At 35.8% G+C, this 22,859-nt stretch overlaps 1 protein-coding gene across 38 annotated transcripts in view; it reads right to left on the bottom strand.

The window, feature by feature from the left end:
• Positions 1 to 22,859, bottom strand: part of ZBTB20 (zinc finger and BTB domain containing 20) — a 746,634-nt gene that overhangs the window by 687,289 nt on the left and 36,486 nt on the right. For 15 of the 38 annotated variants that reach the window (XM_070243770.1, XM_070243794.1, XM_070243775.1 and 12 more), the window contains exon 1: positions 12,860 to 13,010. The exons of 15 other annotated variants lie outside the window; for them this stretch is intronic. The gene's annotated coding sequence lies outside the window, so the exon portion shown is untranslated. Of the gene's footprint in view, positions 1 to 12,859; positions 13,315 to 22,859 lie in introns of those variants that run through there. 8 more of the 38 variants (XM_070243764.1, XM_070243791.1, XM_070243767.1 and 5 more) reach the window with 1 other exon arrangement.

Below are 22,859 nucleotides of genomic sequence, written 5' to 3'. Positions count from 1 at the left end.
AGCTGGGTTATCCAGCTGTTTTAGTAAAGCAATGAGTTGCCTAGTGCGCAGGACCAACCCCAACATTGGAAAGTGCCATGTAACTTCAGGCAAGTTATTTAACCTCTCTTGGTTTCTGTTTCTCAATCTCTAGAACAGGGGTGAGTTTCAGACACCAACTGCTTTCCCCATCCCCACACTCGTTAGGATCTTTCAAAACGTATTCCCTGAGCCAAAACCTCACCCACATGCCATCAGTTATTTTCCCTCCTTTTTCCTGTCTCCTTTGCCTCTGCAGAGAAATAAAATGAGCAGTCAAAGCTAAACAAGCCCAGTGGGCAAGACAGGCTTTGGTTTAAGGAAAGGGATGGAGTAAGTTGTGTTAAAGTGCTTATTTGGCCCCAAAAGGTTCATTGTCGGGAGACTACCTCCCACAACTAGCTCCACTGGAATTTTTCTCAGGAAAATGGAGAACTGTTTTAAGATAGACATGCCCTTCAAGCAGCTCTCAAATCAAAATAAATTTAGGATATTCGAAAACACCCTACAGGATTTTCCCTGCGGAGCCTAAATAAATCACCGACCAAATTTTCCAATCTGTGCTCTGCTGCTAAATGGGACTTTCGAAAAAATCAAGTTTTAATTTCTCCATCTGTAAAAGGAGTATAGGCAAACTTCTTCATTTTATATTTTCACCCTTCCCTCTTCATGGTTAGCGTTCATTTGATAGAATTGAAAAGAATGACACTTGGGAAAAGACATTCCTTAGAAAAGAAAGTTAAAATAGATCCCAAATTTCCAATAAACTTTAGGTCTGCTAAGGATAACACTACATCTCCTGGTTAGTGACTTTGTGGGTCTTTTAAAAAATGTATCTTTTAATACATAATTATAGAGGAATGAATAATATTCCCAAAATACATGTATATCAAAAAATGTAAAAATCATGATTATTTTCATGATTATTTTGATTATTTTCACATCAAAAAATGTAAACATCATGATTATTTTCACACTTAAAAGATACATGTCAGAGTTCCTTTAAATTAATACCCCTATTTAAAATACTAGTAAATCTATAAAAATGTATAAACACAACACCTTTAGCAATTCATATCCTAGATAAACGAGAAATTGTATTAGTTTGCACACTACACTGTGTACATAGACTGTCCTTTTATACTAGGAAGCATTTTTTTTCCAACAAGAACATCAGTAACACTCAGGAATCAGTTTTTAGATTTTATGAAGCCCTGTTGCATTGATTCTATTAATACTTTCATTGGATTTTAAATCAATTATTTTAAGACCAATAACAATGGCTATGCCATGAAATTTTTGTGTTTCATGGCGTGTTATAACAGATAAGGTTGAAACTTTTATTCAAATAATCTGTCCCATCAAAGAGTTTCAACTCTCAAATACAAATACAAACAAAAGATTGTTCACTCCTACCGATTTCCCTAAAGTATTATACATCGTTAACACCAAACTTTACAAGACTTTAAAAAGAAATTACTGGACTGATTAAGTGTGGCAAAATGGTTAGTTCCCTTCAAAGGAAATGAACTTAAGGACCACAACATTTAATTAGCACTTAGTGGCTTGTACGTATCAAATGGAGGAACAGCCTGATTCTGCAGGTTAACTGTAAAGCAGAGTTAGAAACTGCATATATGGGTGGTTAAGAACACTAACTTTGCTGTTAAAGTAGATTGAACCAGAGTTCAATCTGGTTCTGCCACTTACTTGCTCTGCAACCTTGGGTAAGTCACTTAACCATCCCAAATCTGGCTTATTTGTAAACTGAGTTAAAAAATGCCTCATAGCAAAGGCATGGGGGTTAAAAGAGATCCCATAGACAACAGTCCAATGATTACAATTATTATTACTACTTAGACCCTTTCTGACCATCCAGAAGACTTAAATTCTACCTCTAGCTAAAAATTGTTTCTCAATGGAAACATAAGAAAAAGAATTTCTATTTCTTTTACATGATGTAAGCAATAAGTATTATACCGTATCAGTATAATACACTTTTTGCCCTCAAAGCTAGACATTATCACTTAATATAATAGGAACTCGGTAAAGGTTTCTTGAATTAAGGGAAAAAAATAATATGATATAGTAGAAAGAGTAGGGACTCTGAATCCTGGCTTTGACGTTTAACATCTGTGTGAACTTGGCAATTTACTCTATGAGCTTCAGTTTTTTGTCTGTAACATATTCAGAAAACCAGGGTATACAACAGAGTTGTTGTAAAGATTAAATTAAGCAATTTATGTGAAAGGTGCTTGGTAACTTTTCTCTTCCTTAATTTTAGGGTTATAGGGCAAGAGTGATAATTGTTTTTCATGCCTAAACTTTTCTTACATAGCAGTATCCACTTTGTCCTTCTATTATAAATGAGATTATATTTAGTTAAGGAATAATACAAACAATGAGGATGAATTCAGTAAATATACTTTAACAACATACTCTGACAACAAGAGCAGTGATTCTCCAATCTTGTGGTAATATTAGAATCTATGGGGGCCAGCCTGGTGGTGCAGAGGTTAAGTTTACATATTCCACTTCAGCAGCCCAGGGTTCGCTGGTTCAGACCCCGAGTGCGGACATACACATCGCTTGGCAAGCCATGGTGTGGGAGGCGTCTCACATATAAAGCAGAGGAAGATGGGCACAGATGTTAGCTCAGGGCCAGTCTTCCTCAGCAAAAAAGAGGAGGATTGGCAGCAGATGTTAGCTCAGAGCTAATCTTCCTCAAAAAAAAAAAAAAAAAGAATCTATGAAGTAGTTTTTATAAAATATAGATGCCTGAATACCAGTCTAAGGATTCTGACTTAGGATATCTGGAAGTAGAACCTAGATATCCGTGCATTTAAAAATCCCCCAGGTGATTATGATGTACAATAACCTAGGAAAGGTTCATTTTCTAACATTTGTGGACCACCTACAAACCAGGATGCCTAAGTCCCACCCCAAACTTGTTAGGGACGAAGCTCAGAAATCTGAATTGTAGTAAACATCCTAAGTAATTCTTAAGTACACAAGGTTTAAGAACCAGTGGATTAGAGCCCAATACTACAATATCAAAAAGGCATATAGGAGGCTGGCCTGGTGGCATAGTGGTTAAGGTTGCACACTCTGCTTTGGCAGCCCAGGGTTCACTGGTTCGGATCCTGGGCAAGGACCTACACACTGCTCATCACACTGTGCTGTGGTGGCACCCCACGTAGAAGAACTAGATAGACTTATAACTAGGATATACAACTATGTATTGGGGCTTTGAGGAGAAAAACAAAAAAAGAAAACGAAGATTGGCAACAGATGTTAGCTCAGGGCCAATTTTCCTCACCAAAAGTAAAGAAGAAGAAGAAGAAAAGAAAAAGTATGTAAACATTTTTCATCATATTTGGTTATTCTAAATTTTTTTACCTTCTATTTTAATAAATGTCACTGTCAACAATGAACTTATGAATGGTAGGTAAAAAATTTTATCTAAATAAAACACTAATTTTAGGCTCATAAACATCATTATTATTATTAACACAGGTTTTTGAACCAAAACATATGAAATTGGGCAAACATATCAAGTCATCTCCAGAGAGCTTACAACCACCAAGAAGCACTCCAACAAGAAATGCCATGAGTTTCAGTGTTTTTTAAATTTGTCTGCTTTGCTTTGGCTTAGGTTTCTATTATCCATTAGAAGAGTAACAACGTTAAATATTATTAATATTGGTATAGTGCTTTACTCTTTATAAAGAAATTCCATATACATTAATTCAATCCTCATAATAACCTTGTGAGGTAGAAAAGGTAACATTTACTAATTGTCACCTTTCTGCAAATAAAATAACCGAGCTTAAAATGCTTAAGCAACTTGCCCAAAATCATACAATTTTCTTGTGTTTATGGTAATATGTGGACTGAAAACTCCAGATGTAAATTCCATACAAAAATTCTGAAATTTAAAACTTAGCGCTCATTTTTAACTGTCATTTAAAAAAAGCCAAAATAGCATGAAAGAGTCTCTAAATTGCAAGCAGTCGATAGTCCTATACCAAAGCATGGGTTCATCTTGTTATTTAAATTTATTGTAGTCCATTTACCTTATGGTTAAAGGATAGAAGGAAAATGGAGATCAATTAACCAAAATCAAACAAAAAAATTAAAAACAAACAAAAAATTGGAATGCCCATCCGTTATCAGACTATTCACCTTGCCCATTTACAGTTCGGTCCTCTATAAGAAAAGTCCCTGTGCCTCAGTTTCCTCTTCTAAAACATGGGATATCAAATGATACTTTCAAAGACTGGCAATTTAATTTTCAGCTATCATAGTATTTTAAAAAACTGTTAAATCAAATATACAACTAGAGTAATGCTAACGTGTGTCCAATCCCTACAAAAACCCTGAGTCAAAAGTACCTTAAGATCAACTAGTCCAGCTTGCTCATTTCATGTATGGGAAACTGACCTAGAAAGGTTAAGTATCTTACTCAAGATAACACAGCAAATTTGTTATAAAGCTAAAACCAGAAATTAAGTATCTTTACCCCAAAGTCAACTACAATATACAGTCATGAATAGGCAATACACTGTTTTCATAATCAAAAGGAGAAACAGTCATTTTAATGTGAGAGAAAGTAAATTTATAAAGGGATGTTTGGAAAGGAGTTGGTATCAGAAGGTGTTTTTCCAAAGAGAAAAGGTTCTAAATTATTTAAAACTCAAAAAAATAAAAATAAAACAAATGAGAAGTGACAAACCAGCCAGACATAATCATTCATTCAGACCTCAGACACATGAGTGACTCTGGGCTGAATGCCATAGAAAGTTCTGGAGGCAGAAGGACGAATAAGACAGATACTGTCCTCAAGGAGCGCATGGTTAGCTTGGAAGATATGCTTACAAACAATGGCAAATACAATGTGAAAAGAGATATTACCAAGGTATGCGTATAAAAGTTGTTCTGAGAATGAGCAGGAAGGAGCTGTCTGCAATGACTGACCTGAGGCTTTACAGATGATAATTAGGTGACTATCTTTGACCATCGCTGCCTTGTTCGTCCATCCCTTCCTTCTTCATCCCCAATTCTAAATCGAATACAACTTTGTTCATGCCCGGACTTTCTAAAGTATTTTCAGTATACACTAGGATGACAGAAGGGGTAAAGCACACACATCCTAACCTGTCCTTGGGTGGTAAGAATTGCCAAACACACTGAAAGATAGATTTTGTGCAGCTACCACAAAATCAGAGCTTGAAACAATTTGCCAAATTTTTGTAAATGTCCTTTCTTTCCTTTTCACTGGTTCATGCATCAGTTACTCTGACAGCAACAGGGACACAAGGTGGCACTGTCGTGCTGACATTCATCTCAGGGCTCTTTCTAAATGGGCAAATTGGAGAGGCAAGAGGCTCTGTCGTGACAACTAAAACTGGAGTTGTTAATACTGGCCTTCTGCTGGTCTACCAGCCTTAACAGTGGCCGTAGACGGAGCAGGTCATCCTGCAGTCATGAATATCTCTTCATGCCTGTAGAGAAGAGAATATATTCTCTGATGGTTTCTGCAAAATGTCTTGTGTGTGTTCATAGAAATGTCCAAACTCATAGAGTGCAGCTTTGCCAACAGAAAGTCAGAAGTGAGCTGTTTACCATGGGCAAGGCTGTGGACATGGACCGCCTCTCCATCTAGTGGCCAGCAGGGAGGAATGGAGCCATAGTAACCATGTTGTGCTCCACTCAGTTAAAAGCAGCCCTTTTCTCAAACCACGCATAGGCAATTATGTCACTTTGTCTGACAAATGACAATTTTTGGTTTATTGCATTCATTGAATCATTAAATAGACCCAATAATATATTATGACATCTACTTAAGCTGAGGACAACCACCACTAAAAAATTAAACTACGTGTGCTCTCTCAGATCACCTGAACTTCCTTTATTCTTCCCTCTTTACCAACCTAAATTTCTCTCCAAACATTTGTGATTTATAGGTAGAAAACGCAAGCAGAATTATCTACATATACAGCTATTTAAAATAAAATCACACATTCTTTAAGATAAACGAAAATCTGAAAAGGATCTCTTTCCCTTCATTTTACAGGCAAGGAAACTGAGAAAGAGAGAAATTATCATTAATTCAGTAATTTGGTCAGTTGGCACTAGAAACCGGGCCTCCAGATTTAACCATTTTAAATCTATTTTTGCATTAATTAATGCCTCCTGCTCTCCAAGGCAGGGCTTCTATTTATTTTTTACCACACCATAGAGTTTCTCTCAACATACTAGAAATCTAATAAGTTTCTAAAACTTTTATTCACATATTTCCACCCTAAGTTGATAGGATTGAAACTATCGTATATAACCCCTAGCACATCTTCACGTTCATAGGTAGATTCTGAGCCTGTTACAAGCATGTGCTTTTTTTTTTTAACTAACAAACTATTCACATTCATTCAACATTTAAAAAGCAAAGCGGCAAGTGGGCAGGGGAGAGAGTAGAATGTGCTGGTCTAACCACCGTACAAAAATGGTTTCAGAAAAGCTATTTTGTAAAAAGAAATGTGAATTCATTCAGACTGATAGAAGTTTAGAGTTGTTTTCTGTTTTGCTTTACATAAAAAGTATTTGACTTTATTTTATTTTTAGAGAGGAAACACACACACACAAACTTGTTCAGTCAATACTTCATCCGTTTTAATTAAACTCGCAATGCTGTTTTGCGGCATGCCTTAGAAATGCTTTGTTGGGAAGGCTTCTTATCAAAACAAGTCAAATCTGTCCACCAACTATGAAAACCTGCTCACGACTCCAAACCCAAGGCTTAAAAGGCAAAAGGTATGAAGAAAACCTGGCAGTGAATGTATTAGAAATGTGAGATGTTATGACTTTCTCTTCTATGATCTTCTTTTGGTGGTACCATTGGAATCTGTCTTGGAGTGGAGGAGGAATTTAGGTAGATCTGCTTTAGACAGGCACAGGGAGAAGACAGTGCTGTGTCGGATAGGTAGGATGGCTTTCCTGGGGAGTTGGGGAAAAGTCTTTTTCCTTCCTTATACTCATAAATTTAGAAACTCCCTTCACCATCAGCTTTATCCACATTCTTATCTCTATTTGCTTCTTAATCATCTCTATTCTTCTTCCCCCATCGATGAGGTAAGGGGATAAAGTCATTGTTGATTTGAGAAGGAAGAAAAAGTAAGAACTATTCCAGTTCTTTTTGCCCAACCTAAAGCCAGGTGACAGGTGCAAATGGCCAAGAAGATGGAGACATTAGTAAATATGTGCAGACCCAGAGTACACTTACTGCGCCAAAAGGAACTTTTAGTGTGTCCAATATTTAAAAACAAATAAACAAAATAACCCAACAGTATAAAGCCACCCTTGAAATTCTGTCTACACAATTCCCGTTTAAACAATAAAAGGGAAGATCATATTCTCACTGTTTAAATGTCTTGGTGTCTAAATAGGTGTTTTTGTTTGTTTACAATAATAGCTATACAGTTTTCATATATATACATACATCTACCAGAAAAATTACATAGCCTAGAACATTCATAGTTTTCCACTAAGTTTTAATTTGGTACCTGAGCAAACTGTCAACATTACTTTAATTTTCTCCAGTTGCATTTCATTTACTGGAAAGAAGCTCATACTATAAAAGGAATTTGCCAACAACAAATCACAATTTGATTACAACAGTAATTCAGAGAACATTTCTGAAAGGAAAGGTAAAAATAGCAAATATCCAGGCTCATTTAGTAGAAAACTAAAGCCTTCTAAACATTAGAGAGAATTAAAATTCAAATAATTTAAATTCAAACATGATTTTTAAAAAAGTTTAGATTAAGAATATCCGAAGAACAAAATAAAACTATTATGTATATATTTGTAATTATTGGCATTTTTAGTTTCAATTTATTTGACATCTTTTTAACTTCCCAAAACCCCAAACTCCATTAAATAGTTTTATATATATTGAACGCAGATCCTTATATTAGTTATTTAATATGGAAAGTTTTCAAATAGATTCTTAACATTTTATATGCATAATATATATACATGTACATTAAATTCATCATACCTCGAGACACAGAGGTATCAGTGCCAAAAATCACTTCTAATATCAAGGAAGTAAAGACACTATGTTATAATGACCACCCTTTCCATCAGAGTTTCAAAGGTAAGACTGAAGATTCAAAAATTAATAATAATATCCTCAGTCTGCACTTGGTAACTAGATAGTTACCATGTGAATTCAGCCCTTGCTCCTTGTCTCAGTATTCTCACTTGGAAGTCAGTAGCTAGCTTTCCCTGAGTTAAAGTAGTTATATAAAGTTGCATTGGTTAATTGAACTACAAAACACCCCAGGCTGGAGTTTCAGTTGCGTGTCAAAAGATTCCAGAAAGGCAAGCTCCATGTCCTCAAGCTGATTACTTTCAAGTGAACTGTAGAATCACCAAAAGGCTTGATCCCGGAGTAGAAGAGAGGTTATGAAGCCAAAGTCAAGCATAATTTTTCCACAGTTTAGTGCAGAAATAGCACGCCACTTATTCATTATTACAGTTGAACAGCTAGAGTGGCAGAACGGCCCTTTTTTCTTGTAGGCCCTTGACTGTTGTTTCCAACATCTGCTGTAGTGGTTACTACATACATGATAGTAATAATAAACGGCATTATTTCGTCCTGCAGCCTCAGAAGCTTGCTTATGTTGAAATTAGAAGTAAAAGAGCTCAAGGAATATATTTTTGATACATTAAACATAATTGACATCAATGTTATTTGAGGATTGCATGTATAATATCTATGTTGCAGAAAAACATATGAATTCAGGCATTCTCTAGATTCTAAGATATAGATATTGCCCTTGGGTTTTTGGTAAAGACTTAAAAGGATTTTGCTAGTTATTTGACATTGGCTATAATCCCTAAGGATTGTGTAAAATGCTAGAAGTTACTTAAGCAATGGAAAGGCATGAAACATAGGTTTTCAAGAAAATTACAAGTTTCGAGTTTTGCCAAATACCTAGGAATCATATACATGATTTGAAAGTTTGGAGCAAAGAATCAAAACGGCCAGTGCTGACTGCAGTAGCATTATAAATAATACCTACTGATTGTATAAGGTAACCAAAATGGCTTATACAATATGAAAAAGTCATTTAACAGGATTGATTTCTAATTTAATAACTCTTGCATGTACACACTTGCTCAACAGCTAGTGCTTATTGTTCCTGGCGTACAGTGAACTATTCCTATGTAAGTAATGTCTGATTTCTATAATTTGCTTGTGATAGTTACACAACCATATGAATGCAAATACTTTGACTTTCTTTTCCGTACTATGCGACTTCTCATGCTGATTAGATCCTCACTAGTAAGGAACTTAAGATGGGGATACTATTTGACTTCTTTTATGGAAGCTCAGTAAAGTATATTTTCCACTGAAAAATGTAGTTGGTTAAAATACATTTCTAAAGTGGCCTCCAGGACAAGTCGGCTCTAATACCCATTATCAACCTTTAAACCTAAAGAGGCCACCCTTGGGACTGAGGAAGGCTGGAACTAGTGGCATTCCAAGAATGTCAACATCAGTCCTTCCTTTCCCAGAAGGGATCACTAGTTAGCAATATCAGCCAGATGCTGCTTCCCCACACCTTGCCAGACCCTGGGGCAACACATTTGCCCAGGGTCTGGACTTGGCTTCCTATGTGGCAGCATGACCAGCCGCTACTCGGGCTTGGGCAAGTCCGTAAACACATCCACTGATAATTTCTATATTTATAGAAAGCCAGAACATGTGTAGATAATCACACAATTGGATATTTATGAAGTGCCAGATTTTATGAATACGGGAATTTGTTAATTAGCACAAGGACTAATCATTAAAATTCAAAAATAGATAAATAAACAGGAATGCCATTTATTTGTTCACATTTCAGGGGAAAGTATGCAGCTGCTATCCTTTGGATAAATGTAGGCTTCTGGAGAAAAGCATGAAGAAGAAAAGTATCCACAAGTTTTGAAATCTTAATGAGTAAAAATCCAGGAAATTATTATATAGTCTTTATATTAAAAATAATAATCATAGTGATTCTCCCCTTAAGTTAAAAAAAAGAGTTTAAACTGGCACGTGCTTAGCATTTGAATTATACTGTCTTGCATTCCAATGTTTTGGTCCTTTTCGAGGAGCCAAAGCTGATTTTCATCGGATAGGAGTAAAAAGCACACACACGTCACTCAGTACCAAATTGTTTTAGCTACAGGGCACGGCAAAGCATGAAATAAGTGCTTTACAGCACTTCCTTATGCGAGTGTGTTAGATAACAGTCTGCTCCAACATTAAAATGAAACACACTGTGACCTGACCAAGACTTCGGGGTGCTCAACAGGCAGATTTCATGTGCTGATAGGAGGAGTCCACCATAACCAGCAAGGCTGCTTAATGAATTTTTCTGGCACTCTATAGCTCTCCTGTGACGCAGGGCTTTCAGCTTTCCAAAGCCCTATACAGCAGGGTACACTGGTTTTAAGTTTGCTTATGTACATCTTACAATGTCCTGCTGTATTTAGATTGTGACAGTCCCTCCCAGAAAAGGCCAAGATGATTTTTCATACCAAAAATATTTTAGATCTAGTGAAGGTTAAGAATTAGAATGCAAAAGAAAACATATACACATTCTAAAAATCAAGTCAACCAGAAAAATGACTGAATTTTTACTTTCTTTTATTCTTTCCAAAAGCTTAAAAGAAATTTTCATCTTCTCTTAAAAGCCTCTCCGTTTTTTGCTTGCTTCTAGTTAACATAAATAGGCTTAACATGAAATTTTTTTAATATCTGCAAAGAATCCGTGATTTCTTTACCCATACATGTATGAGAATATGTGCATAAATACACAGATGTGCACACAGATATCTTCACCCATACAAGTATACATAAAAAGAGAATTGTTGATTGAGAGATATATGAAAGGTTTCTTTGGGAAAAAAGGGTAGAATTTTAGATAGTCCTCACAATGCTAAAGTAGACAATGACAGGTGCATGAGACACGTACACTTTTGATGTATTAGTTTTAAAAGAAATTTTTGGGTCAAGAGTCTGAAATGGAGGAAAGCACATTTGAAACACCATATCCTGTGTACCGTATTAACATATCCTTTCAATAGAGTCCCCCAAAAGTTCCCCTTTAGACCTTTGGAGAGAAAAAAGTCCCTTATAGGACCTGACTGAGTATACTGTTTGTACTACTCTTGGTCAAGGCTGGCCTTGCCAGCTTAAAAGACAGTTTAGGCGAGATAAGCAAATTAAAAGTCTCCAAATAAATTTTTAAAAAGAAAGGAAAAAAAAGACTTTCAGCAGCAGAAGTTCACCACCCTCTTGGAATAATGGATTTTTAATAAACATTTTACTAGGTTTGAACCTTGAGAATGTGTTTGGGAATCTGCTCTAGCGTCCCAGGTGGGTTAAGAATATTGCTTTATGGACTTCTTTGTGTTGTCAGAGAGGCCTAATGGAATTTAAAAAAAAAAAAAGTCTGCCACTTCTATTAAATAAATAATTTATTACCAAAAAGGTGATTGTTATTATCAAAGATCTCTATAGATCAGCATCCATTTTCTATCATTGCTCATATATGTGCTGCAAACATTTGTGTATCTTACTATCTGACTTAATTTTTATCAAATGAATAGCAGTTTTACTTTCGGACACGTCCAAGGAAAACTCCATTAAGGAGTCCATTTCAAATGGACCTATTTAACTACTCCTTTGAATTTCGAAGAACGCTGTTCTGGGAAAGCTCTTCAACAATGTCAGCTAGTTGTGAAATGAAACTTTTCCCACCATAAAAAAGAAAAAAAAAATAAAGGAAAAAGAAAGCACCTCAAAACTATGTTTGAAATAACAAATACATTATTTATAGTCCCCGAAATGTTAAATGAATACTTACAGTTGTTGCACAAGATGGCCTGATACACTTCATAGCTTCCACTTTGTAAAAAGATGGCCAGCCCCCCACCCCACCCTCCCCAAGCATAAATAAACAGTAACATACTAAAAGGAAACTGTCCTAGGATAAAAACTGCTTGTTAAGAAAGTTTGCATTCTTACTAACCACAGTGATATGCCTATAAATGTAAAAGTCCATCTGCAAAATAAAAGTTACAAAACAGAGTACCTTATTCCTTTCAAAACACACCCCCCAGATGTAATATAGAAGAGTTTGTGATGATAAAAATAATTACTGGATTCTCACCCACCCTCAGGGACTACCACTCACCTATGGCCAATGCCATCAAATAAATATGCTGGCAAAAAGTATTCAACCTGCTTCAAGGATTTAAATTGTAAATATGGACTTTAAACTTCAATGTAAAACAAAGAACAAGAGTCTCACTTTAGTAATGCCCACACTGGCACTGCAGCTAAAACTCATTGGCACATAACTAACAAAACCCAGTTAGCAATAAATAAGGACAACATGATATATAGACAGACAGATGGAATTGCATAAACAGACCAGAAAAGCACAGAGACTAACAAACATACGGAGGGGTCTGTTATAGAAGAGTGAGAGATACTGATTTATTTGGTACTTTAGTGAGAAAAATAGGTTTGTTTATAATTATTTTTAAAGTAATTAAACTGAATCACAAGGGCACACCCTTAAATAAGTGGAAGGAAAATTAGTAGAGGGTAGGCCTCCTATAGATGTTCCAAATTTTAAGCTGGCAATAGCACTGTCAAACTTAAATCTGGAAATGAAAATTCAAGGGAGAAAGAATAAAAGCATTGGGGGCTAAAGGAGATGATAGGTAGAGGGGGGACTGAGGAAGCAGGATTTTTTTTTATGAAAGTTGTCTGCCCTACCTTCTTCCCCAGCGCTGAGTTTCTCTTCTCATAATCGGTGTCTCCCTGGAAGTACAGTGTGAGTGGTAATGACTGCCTGCCTCCCTAATGAGTCCATTTTCCTGCTCTTGATGTTGTGTATATACACACACTGCAACCTACCTTACAAACCACAGAGACGGGAAGAGAGAGAGAGAGCAAGAGAGAGGGAGGGAGAGGGGGGGCAGAGAGGGAGAGAGAGACAGAGACAGAGCAAGCGAGTGGGAGAGAGAGAGAAGAGGAGAGAGAGAGAGAAAGAAAAACAGAAAGAAACAGAGAGAGAAAGGCACAGACAAAGCCCTCCTACCAGACAGCAGACAGCCCTCCTTCCCCTATCCAGCAAAATGCAACTCGTCTAATGCAGCAACAGGTTCAGTATTGCCAGACTAACAGTGAAAAAGGTATATTCTCTATATCATTACTGCTTGCAAATAAACAGTTTAAGAGCAGCTGGCTCCACCTTCTTTATTTATGCTCCATTATGAGGAATGTATTGTTTCAGTTCTGGCACACAGTACATGTAATTATCATAAATACATTTTTTGCATATTAGTAGGAAATAGTGAAATGCATAGCTTATTTGTGAAATCTTTTAAATTTATTTTTTTAATGTCAGAAGAGTGTCAACAAATCTGCTCTGACAAAAGCCTAGTAATGATTTTAAAGTCAGAGCAGTCTTAAAGGAGGCTCTGAAGGAAACAGACTCCATACAATAGGAAAACTGATCTCAGACAAAACTGATAACTGCAAAGAAGAAATCATTGCTCAGTAAATAAAGCAAGACCATACGCAAAATTGCAGACAAAAACAGAATTAAGTTCAATTAAGTAACTAACAGACTAGTACTCTAGAAGAAGGCAGATTGGTTTCTTATGTGAAGCATCTCTCTGTACAAACATCACAATGCAATGTACTCTGTGTGAACAGGTGCAATGCATATAGTACATAGTGTTACAACAACAGAAATAAATCCCATAAGGAGCTTCCATCACAAGCAGGACAAGATTTCATAGACTATGGGGCTGAAACCATAGCAGAAACCCCTTGTTCTTTTATGAGGAGGGAAAAATAAAAATAAAGCAAGCTGCTAAATAAACCTTCCTTAAAAGAAAAAAAACACTGTTTTTCTTTGTCTGATACATCTAACCAATTTTTTTTCACACGCTAGAACCAAAATAATGCTGGCATGACACGCCACATCCCACTGCGTGCTCCCCGCCCCTTTCCCCACTCACAGGTGCTTTTTCTCCCATAAGTGATATATTTGCAGCTATGGAACTACAAATATCCGAAAACAGACCTAGTTTCAAGTCCTTCTCCTTGTCCTTCAATTTTTTAAAACTAGACTCTGCTTGTCTACTTAGACAGCCACCCTTCCTCAAAATGTTTCCATACAGTTTGACTGTGTGTCATTTAGATAGGACTTAGGAACAGTACAAGAGAGGTTAAATAGTCTACAGAAAATTTACATAAAAATGAAAAATACGAGTGCATCTGACCTACTCAAACCCTGCATTTGGGCACCAATAATTAATTGTACATTAAGTATATTCATTGTAAAATCATCCTTTTTGTATGGTTTAGTGTTTTACCATGCTGCAAAAATTAGAAAGTGTTCCTTTGCATAAACAAAACTACCTTACTATAAGCGTAAATTCATTCATTTGGAAGTCAGTATTCAGTTAATAAAATAAATAACTTAATTACTTCAATACACAACTTATGGATCAACTATGCCCTCTCTCGACTCACAAAAATCTTTTAGAATGTCAGTTAAACCTTGGGTCATATTCAGAACAGAGATCAATATTGTTTAACTATTTTAAGGGTAGACAACCTACAGCACAGAAATTAGATGGCAATGTCTTGTCACACATTATGCAAACTGTCCTGGGAAAATTCTAGTAAGAAACCAAGAGTCCAGACCCTCCGCTCTCATTGTAAACCACCAATTCTAATTCTCTCATGTGGCGGTAGTGTTTTACCCCAGTCAAGGGTGGTTGTTTAATAAAGAGGGAACACACACGAAAGGGGATGTAACAGACCCCTACTTTTGGTCACATGTCTTGAGAAGACCCTTTCTAAAATACGCTTAGTGTGCGTACGTTACCAGCACACACATTGCCCCTCACTGCCCAGCCTGGCAGTTCTGTTTTTCTACCATTGCCCATTGTTTCTCTGAAGCTTTATTCAAATGAAGAAAAATGTGACTTAAAAAGAGCGCACAAGCCTAACAGTTCAACAGAGTGATTCAAATTAGACATTAGTATGTCCTGACTTTTTAAAATATGGTTCTAGGTATTTTTTTTTTTTTCATTTTGTTTTAACCCAAGGAGAATAAGAAAATGGTATTTGACTTCTACCAGCAGGAGTTACAAGGAATGCAAAGGACCAAGAAGGCTATTCACCTTTTCTAAAGAACAACTAGCTAGTTGAATTTAAAAAAGAAAAACAAATATTTTGGTTTAGTAAAAAATGCACAACATCTCAACACTTTCTCTTTGCCTGCACACTTTACTAGATTCCAAGCACAATAAGTGGCACATTCTTAGAACTTTCTGGAGTTCAAGATACACTCTCCCTCTTAGGACTGGAGACCCATGTATTGAATTAACCCTAGCACATGAAACAATAATTCTAAGTGACTCTCAGACTCTGGAAGTTATAAAACTATTAAATTAAATTGTTTCATATGTTGATATGCCATGGGGCAATTTGATCATGTAGAAAGATTCTAAAGAAGAAGTTAAAAACTGGTTTTGGTCCCAGCTTTACCACAAATAGTTTGTATACCCTGGACAAGTCATGTAACCATCCTCAGCTTCCATTTCTTCACATTAAAAATATTATAAAATTAAGTTTTAAAGGGAGGAATTGAATTGGATAACATAATAAAGATTATGATGATAGCTAATGCTTAGATGCTTACTATGGGCCAGGCACTCTTCTAAATACTTTTCATCTATTAACTCATTAAACCTTAATAAGGACCCTATGAGGTAGGGATTATTTTTAGTTGAATTTTCTAGGTGAAGAAACAGAGAGGTGAAGTGATCTGCCTCAGATCACAAGCAGAACAGTAACAGGATTTGAACCCAGCCTGTCTGGTTTAGAGTGCATGTGCTTAATCCCAACACCACATTGTCTACTAATATCTAATGATAGCTAAGGCCCCAGCTAGCCATGAGATTCTGTGAATGTAGTCAAATCCAACTCCTCCTGATGATTCCTCACCACACCTTGCTTACTAATACAGCATTGAGCAAATTTGCTCTTCTAATCTACACCTAGAGCTCTCCATGCATTTGGTTTAAGAGCCTATCAACTCTATTTAAAAGTTTACATAATCCATTCAATGATGTTTGTTTCCAAATGTCCATAAATATGTGCTTCCATTGGTTTGAACTGGAAAATAACCTGTAATCAATGGGATTATCAATTTATAAAGCCTATTTGCATTATATATAGTTCCTATAAATTATTCTCCCGAAGGTCCTGTGTTAAAAAACAAACCAAAAAAATGCTACATAGTCCTTTAAGTTTCCGTCATTGAAATAGTTAATGTTATGCAAATAATTAGTTAAAAAACTAAATAAATAAAAAATAAAATACAATAAAAAATTTCCTGTCTCCCATAGCCTGAGAAGGCATGGAAAAAGCAAGGATTCAATTATGAATGATTTGTAAGAGATGCTGAATAATACCATCATGTGATTTTATACGGTTGGTTTTAACTTTGAATTATTTAGAGAGATATTCTAAAGACTTTGATACTAATGACTCATTCTGCAAGAAAGAATTTACCCTTGCTCTGATCTTTGTGCCTCAACTAAATATGTATTGTGTGTTCACTGTGCACCATACTCTATACTTGGGATGCAAAAAGGAAGATAAAACATATGATGTAGTTTCTGCTTTTGAAGACTTCACAGGCTGGTGGGGGACAGGCGTGTAAACAATATTAGTGCAAGCAAATAATCTTGCTGCTTCATAATGTGATATTCCATGTAATGCAATGCCTTAAATTTTGTGCTCCTTCCTTAAAAAGCCAAAAATGAAATTCAACAAAATAAATATAAATACCTAAATTTAAAATGTGGCTTATGAAAGAGGTGTATTTGTGTGCATGTGTGTGTGTGTATGTGCATGTAGGCATGCACATTCATGGAACAGAGGAAGGTACTGAGCTTACATTACAGACAGTTTATTCTCTAACAGTGTGGTTTATAGATCCATTGAGTATATTTTATTCACTGTCTCCAAGGTGCCTAGGAAGTGTCTTCTACAAGTACACAGTACATGTACTTCTTAAATGATTGTGGAAATCAATGATAGCTATTGCCCTGGAGCATAAAATTTCATTAATTTTAGAGTCACAATATACTTTGATCAGAGACTGTTGTCTTGGCAAATGAATACTTCCCAAAGTACACGAAGGATGAGACTTTTTTTTTATTTTAGAAAGGAAAGAATGTCAACTGATTTCAAAAGCATTTACCACTATCCCAAGTATACTTTTACCAAGTCTTTTCTCAGACATCATTAATGATTTTATATTATGTGAGGCTGAACAGGAAAAAGTCTTGGGATAGTTTAAAGATTGTTCACAACACATTCTCAAAGGAGAATTTTATTGCCCAGGTTAAAACGAAGGAGGAGGAGGAGGGGTGAAAACAAGAGTCAGGTTGCAATGATGGACAGAACAAGAGTTTTAGCCCTTGTACATGGGTGCAAAAGGAAAGTGGGTCAAAATGAATAAATGCCACACTACTTAGTACACTGACTTTGCCATTGAGGCCATTGTCATATAGTCAATTCTATGTGGCCTAATTAAGTAATAATCCTTAATCTTGGTTATCTGTTTTACAATTGTATCCCATCAGTCCCAAGAAAAACTAAGAGAGATTGCAGATAAATCAGTTTACTAATAGTAGACCAGCACTGTGATCGTTATATGGGAAGAGATGCATATCTAATTTCAATTCCAGTCAACAAATATTTACGTTTAAAACAAAAACAAAGCATCACATATAAACTACATCACTGGGCGTGGCCTTATTATGCCCTGTGCTGTGCTGTCTTCATCTCTCCTTTAATATGCCTCTCTTCTCCCCTGGACCGAGGGAGCCTCCAGAACAGAGGCTCTACTTAATAAGCTTTGTCCGCCTAACGCCTGGCAGAACACCTGGAATATAGTTGAAGCTTCACAAAGTTTTCTTGAATGAGTGAATGAATGAAGAAATGAACAATCAAAGCAACAACACTTGGGATTTATAAACCTTGGTTAATTAAAAACTTTAATAAATTTGTGTCCTAAGGATGATATAAACAACCCGTAAATAGGATTTTTAAAATGTATTAAATCACATATAAAACATATTCTTATTTTTAGACCTTGTGAAAAACAAAAATGGTTATAGTAGACAAAAAAGTGATACTCTTCAACTTTGCCATATTTGGAAAAATTTCACAATAAAATGTTGAGTAAAAAAAATATTGCCCTATAGCTAGCAGAATTTTAATTCATACCGTCTCTGAGAAGAAAATTTAGGTTGCATTTTCCTTTCATTTATCCATTCTTTCTTTCACATCTACAACATAAGTGTTCAAGTATAAATCTGAAGTTGGCCTTAGCATTCCTTATACAAATGGAACCACCTCCTTTGAGGAAAACACCTTGGTAAGCTGGTTGGAGTCCTAGAATGGGGCCTGAACAACTCTTCTTGCGGGGTTAAAGTGTGCTGCATAAGAAATGAATAACAATTTGAAGGTAGGGGAGCATAGAGATGAGAGGGGAGGAGGAAGAGAGGACAATGACAGGAAAGAAAGGTGGGCAGTGAGAAGTTCCCCATGTCAAGGTGGCCAAAAGATTTTTTTAAACGAGTGATGCCTAATATTAAATTCAAAGAAGTTTGCATTTTTGCGATGCAAATATTCTTCTTCTCTCCAAACCTTCTGGAAAGGTTGATATATTCTACAGCCTTACTTAGTAGTGTAATGAGAAATAAAAGGATGGAAAAATGAAAGTACTGCCATACTGTCACCCCTATACTGTGCCTTTTGCAAACACAGAAACTTCTCACTGAATGAAAATACTCCAGGAGTTCCAAGGAAAGTCTGGTAGAGCTTTGAATAGTGGCCAAAAAATGGCAAATAGTGAGGAGTAAAAAATCAAAAGTATCGTTAGCATAGAATGACTCAGATATGGATATGAGTCAATCACCTTTTTCCTCAAATATACAGGAGAAATACAGCCATGTGGAGAAGAGGCGTAGAGATTAATGTCTGAATTACCAAAGTATGATGGCTATTATTGTTGTTACTACAACTGATCTTAAATGATATGAATGTACAACCTCTATAAACTGATCTTAAATGATACGAATATCTTCAGAAATTTAGGGAAAGAAAATACTTTCATGAAAGTAGTTTGAAAATCAATAAATTTTGAATCAAAGGATTAAAAACATAAAAATATCATTTGCAATGTCTCCCTGGCTCTGGAAAAATGTATGAGACATATACACTACGTGAACTCTTCCTGCCCCCTGCTCAATCCTTCCTCTTAAACAATCTAGGACAGTGCCAGCAACTGTCTTTAAAGTTTCAACACATATGTAATAATTTATTCGTACATACAGGTTATATCAAATATGCCAGGAAAAAGAAAGAGAAATAATATAGGAAAAATAAAAGACACATAGAAGACATAAAAGAGGCACCTTATTGGCTATAGATGCTGTCTGTCCAGCAGATTGGTGAGATCACCACTGTCCTGCCAGGTGACTCTAATGCAAACACTCAGTCTTCACATTCTTCCAGCCTATAAAAGCTGTTGCTGTATTAAGGATACCTTCTTAAAACGCAAGTTATCACTACCTCATGTGTCAAGAACTGTGCTTAGTGCTACATACACTGTCTCATTTAATCCTCCCAATAGCATTATCGGAAAGGCATTATTAATGTTTTCATTTATAAGTGAGGAAACTGAGGCCCAAAGTCTCATAGCTAGTAAGTGGTAGAAGTCAGGCCTAAACTCAATCCAAATGGAATTTGTAAAGGACAGAGGGGGGCGCTTAACAAAATTACTCCAAAAATTTTCTAGAACAAACAACTGATGAGATTAGGAAGAAATTCTTGAAAACAATGAATGATGGGGAACAGGTTTGAAAGCATATGTATTCCCCATACAATTCTAATACCTATTTTACATATATTTGAGAAAAAGTATATTAAGTGTCTCAAAGTAAAATTTAAGAAAGGATAATCAAGAAAAGCAGCATATAAATAAATAACTTTCAAAGGTGACAAAAGAAACATAACATGAACCAGTTTGATTAAAGGGTTGGAAACATTAATAACAATCTGTCCAGTAATTTTGAAGCCAGTTATTAATAATAGAGTCAGCATGATAGCAGCTTGCTAACTCCTTTGAGGCAACAGGCCATAGGAATGATTGAAAATGGGTAGAAACAAGAAACCTCATTTAGCCCCAATAAGGTATGGGGTTAAAACCATCACCTTTTAAACATATAAGGTCTTACTGAGTTTTGGAAAAGAATCTACATAAAATCTCCATTTTCTTCATTTCTATTAGCAACAAATACAGAAAAACCTCATTAATCAGAGTATACATATTCGGAATGGATACTGTATCAGACATGTTTTACAGGATTCTTGTGAAATAGAAATTTTGAAATGAATTACATTAAATTAAATTTTGTTTTAATAATTGCATTGGGAATATATATATTTTCAAAATTATCAAAACAAATTCTAGGGGCTGCCCTGTGGCATAGTAGCTAAGTTTATGCACTCCACTTCGGCGGCCCAGGGCTCACGAGTTCCGATCCTGGGCACAGACCTAGCATCGTTTGTCAAGCCATGTCGCGGAAGCAGTGCACATCAAATAAAGGAAGATTAGCACAGACGTTAGCTCAGAAACAATCTTCCCCAAGCAAAAAGAGGAAGATTGGCAACAGATGTTGGCTCAGGGCCAATCTTCCTCACCCCCCCCCCAAAACAAATTCTACTTCATGTTGAATATCCATAAATTTGGACTTATCACTAAATTAAATAAGATGTCCTATTCTATTTCAAACTGATGACATTTTACCACTTAAAATGTAGTAATTGGACCTTCCACAATACAAATAATTCTCTTAACATCACTTAAACCTGTGTAGAATATAAACATAAAACAAGTGTCTCACCCATTGGGGAAATAGTTTTATTAGTAATCAATAAGAGAAGAACACTGCCCATAATTAAATCTGTATTAATTATAAAAAGGGCTATGAAAGAAATAAATCATCATTGTGGAGTTCATTTTAAAAATTTAATGGTCTGGGACTCCAATACATGCTTCTTATGATGTCATATCTAAAAGTCTGCAATTGAATAAACTACAAACCACTCCAAGCTAATATTTTAATAAAATTCATATGGTTTGCATAAAATAAACTTCTCCACCTAAATTTCTTCCACCAATAAATGCATTTAGCTCAATATGCCACTCAATAATTAACTTGTGCTTTAGCAGTTTAATCAGATGTTTACAATAAAATGATATTATAAAATATTTTATATTATAAGGTCAAATACTAGATATTATAAATAAAGCAAATTCTGAAGTTTCCCAGGTGCCACATTTTCACTGTTACTATTATTTTAAAAGTTAATTTAATAAGTGTATAGAAATAAATAACAAATCAGAGCAGTTTTTAGGCAGTGGTGGGTGATATGCAAAACATTTATAGCTGATCAGGCATGGGCATAGACCAATAAAAAATGTTACTTTAACTAATCAAAACAGACACCGGCTGTAAATAAATAATATATTAGCAGTGTGTGCTTCTCAAATAACAGCCCTAACTTTAGATCACGACCAGAATCCATCTTCTAAAACAAGTAAATAAAATTTGAAGATATAGTTTCTACTGAGCTCCTACCGCTACACTCTAGAGCAATGGATTTTCCAATTTTTAAAAATTATACATCACATCAGTAAAAATATTTTGAACTCTATGTAGATCATTGGTCTGCTGGTTCTCTACTCCATTTCCACCCTTTCCATGCTCTCTTCTATGGTGGAAGCTTAAAACTACATTTCCCAGATTGCTTTGCCAGAATGGGAAGCACTGGCAGAAGATCAGAGGGAATTTTTTTCCCTTCTGCTTTTGGCACTAGCAATCTCAGCAATGGTGCTCCAGCAGCCTCTGTAGCACACAGCTCTTGGCATCTGGCTCTGAGGACTGCTGACTGCAGCGATGGTACTGCAGTTGTAGAACATCAGCAGCCATCATAGGTGACTGGAAGCTTTAGCAGCCTTGGCAAGGAAAACAGCATCGGTGGGACTGTGGACTCCTGGGCCCTTGCCATGTCAGTAGGAGTGCGGGAGCCTGGCTTCCTGCAAAGCAGTGGCAGTGGTGATTCCAACAGCTACAGCAGCAGTTCTCCAACTGCCTCAGCAGCACAGTGCTTGCAAGCTCTGGGTAACGAAACTTTCTCTTGCTTTCTGCAGGTACTCACTGCTAAATAACATTGCCACCTTCTTTTTCTTCCACCAGACTTTCCACTTTTGTAACCAATTCCCTGGATTGAAGTTCTGCTGTTTTCAGTCATTTCTGTTTTTCTCACTGGGCACTGAGTAATGGAAGCCCATACTCCAATCAATCAATGCAGATATTTATATATATATATATATATAATTATTTCTATATTATAGACATACACTACCATATCATATACATTATGGAACATATGAAGTAATAGGCATTTTAAAGGATGAGATAAATAAATAAACAATATTTAAAATAAATTTTAATTTTGTCATATTTATCAACAATAGCAAAACATTTTTGCTCTCACTAATAAAACAAAATTTTTAGACAAAGTAATTTGATTAAATATTTGTCATTCTTTATATCTTGGCTTAGTTTCATGATTTGTGAAATAGTCATTTGAAAATCTGGTGCTACGT

The sequence above is a fragment of the Equus caballus genome, chromosome 19 (genome assembly GCF_041296265.1).
Source record: "Equus caballus isolate H_3958 breed thoroughbred chromosome 19, TB-T2T, whole genome shotgun sequence".
Classification (NCBI taxonomy): Eukaryota; Metazoa; Chordata; class Mammalia; order Perissodactyla; family Equidae; genus Equus; species Equus caballus.
The sequence above is the reverse complement of the archived record's forward strand: the minus strand, read 5'-3'. Positions and strand labels throughout refer to the sequence as shown.